The sequence below is a fragment of the Arachis stenosperma genome, chromosome 3 (assembly GCF_014773155.1).
Source record: "Arachis stenosperma cultivar V10309 chromosome 3, arast.V10309.gnm1.PFL2, whole genome shotgun sequence".
Lineage (NCBI taxonomy): Eukaryota > Viridiplantae > Streptophyta > Magnoliopsida > Fabales > Fabaceae > Arachis > Arachis stenosperma.
Window position 1 is genome coordinate 67,874,334 of NC_080379.1, and position 2,528 is coordinate 67,876,861.

A 2,528-nucleotide genomic window follows, 5' to 3' on the forward strand; every position below is an offset into this window, starting at 1 on the left:
AAATCTTTTCCTTATCTTTACATCATATTTTCGAAAATTCACTAATAATTAATGTGATTGGTTCAAAAATTTGAAGTTTGTTACTTTCTTGTTAAGAAAGGTTCAATCTTTAAGTTCTAGAATCTTATCTTGTAGTTTCTTGTTAGTGAAGTAAATAATTTCAAAATTTTTGAATTAAATCTTTTTATCTTTTATTTTGATCTTTTTCAAAAATTTTATCTTTTTCAAAATTTGATTTCAAAAAAAAAAAAATCTTATCTAACTTATTATCTTTTTATCTTTTTCAAATTTGATTTCAAATCTTTTTCAATCAACTAACTAACTTTTCCCTCCTCTTTTCTTCTTCTATTTAATTATTTAATTACTAACACTTCTCTTCACCTCTCTTCATCCAAAAATCCGAATCTCCTTCTTCATTCTTCTACCCCTTTCTTCTTCTACTAACATAAAGGAATCTCTATACTGTGACATAGAGGATTCCTCTTCTTTTCTTATTTTCTTCTCTTTCATATGAGCAGGAATAGGGAAAAAGGCACTCTTGTTGAAATTGATCCAGAACCTGAAAGGACTTTGAAGAGAAAATTAAGAGAAGCTAAATTACAACAATCCAGAAACAACCTTTTAGAAATCTTCGAACAAGAGAAGGAGATGGCAGCCGAAAATAATAATAATGCAAGGAGAATGCTTGGTGACTTCACAAAGCCAACGTCCAAGTTTGATGGAAGAAGCATCTCCATTCCTGCCATTGGAGCCAACAACTTTGAGCTGAAACCTCAGCTAGTTGCCTTAATGCAACAAAACTGCAAGTTTTATGGACTTCCATCTGAAGATCCTTACCAGTTTTTGATTGAGTTCTTGCAGATCTGTGAGACTGTAAAGACGAATGGAGTTGATCCTGAAGTCTACAGACTCATGCTTTTCCCTTTTGCTGTAAGAGACAGAGCTAGAATATGGTTGGATTCACAACCCAAGGATAGCCTGGACTCATGGGATAAGCTGGTCACTGCCTTCTTGGATAAATTCTTTCCTCCTCAAAAGCTGAGCAAGCTGAGAGTGGATGTTCAAACCTTCAAACAAAAAGATGGTGAATCCTTCTATGAAGCTTGGGAAAGATACAAGCAGCTGACCAAAAGATGTCCATCTGACATGTTTTCAGAATGGACCTTATTAGATATATTCTATTATGGTCTCTCTGAATTTTCGAAAATGTCATTGGACCATTCTGCAGGTGGATCTATTCACCTGAAGAAAACGCCTGAAGAGGCTCAAGAACTCATTGACATGGTTGCAAATAACCAGTTCATGTACACTTCTGAGAGGAATTCCGTGAACAATGGGATACCTCAGAAGAAAGGAGTTCTTGAAATTGATACTCTGAATGCCATATTGGCTCAGAACAAAGTGTTGACTCAACAGGTCAACAAGATCTCTCAAAATCTGAATGGATGGCAACATGCATCCAACAGTACTAAAGAGGCAGCTTCTGAAGAAGCTTATGATCCTGAGAACCCTGCCATGGCAGAGGTTAATTACATGGGTGAACCTTATGGAAACACCTATAACTCATCATGGAGAAATCATCCAAATTTCTCATGGAAGGATCAACAAAAGCCTCAACAAGGCTTTAACAATGGTGGACACAATAGGCTGGGCAATAGCAAGCCATATCCATCATCTTCTAAGCAACAGACAGAGAATTCTGAACAAAACACTTCTAATTTAGCCAATGTAGTCTCTGATCTGTCAAAAGCCACTTTCAGTTTCATGAGTGAAACAAGATCCTCCATTAGAAATCTGGAGGCACAAGTGGGCCAGCTGAGTAAGAAAGTCATTGAAACTCCTCCCAGTACTCTCCCAAGCAATACAGAAGAGAATCCAAAAGGGGAGTGCAAAGCCATTGACATAGTCAATATGGCCGAATGCACAAGGGAGGAGGAGGACGAAAATCCTAGTGAGGAAGACCTCCTGGGACGTTCCTCAAGCAAGAAGGAGTTTCCTATTAAGGATCCAGAGGAATCTGAGGCTCATACAGAGACCATAGAGATTCCATTGAATCTCCTTCTGCCATTCATAAGCTCTGAAGACTATTCATCCTCTGAAGAGGATGAAGACGTGACTGGAGAGCAAGTTGCTCAATATTTAGGAGCTATCATGAAGCTGAATGCCAAGTTATTTGGTAATGAGACTTTGGAAAGTGAACCTCCCTTGCTCATTAATGAACTGGATACTTGGATTCAGAAAATTCTACCTCAAAAGAAACAAGATCCTGGCAAGTTCTTAATACTCTGTACCATAGGCACCATGATCTTTGAAAAGGCTCTGTGTGATCTGGGGTCAGGGATAAATCTAATGCCACTCTCTGTAATGGAGAAGCTGGGGATCATTGAGGTACAACCTACCTTGTTCTCATTACAACTGGCAGACAAGTCATTGAGACAAGCTTATGGAATAGTAGAGGACGTGTTAGTAAAGGTTGAAGGCCTTTACATCCCTGCTGATTTCATAATCTTAGACACTAGGAAGGAAGA

The 2,528-nt window shown here is 38.1% G+C and overlaps 1 non-coding gene across 1 annotated transcript; it reads right to left on the bottom strand.

Moving 5' to 3' along the window:
* Positions 1-1,044: 1,044 nt before the first annotated feature.
* LOC130971735 (small nucleolar RNA R71) lies at positions 1,045-1,148 on the bottom strand. The gene has a single exon (XR_009082947.1). It is a non-coding gene; the product is annotated as a small nucleolar RNA R71 (small nucleolar RNA).
* Between the last annotated feature and the right edge of the window lie 1,380 nt (positions 1,149-2,528).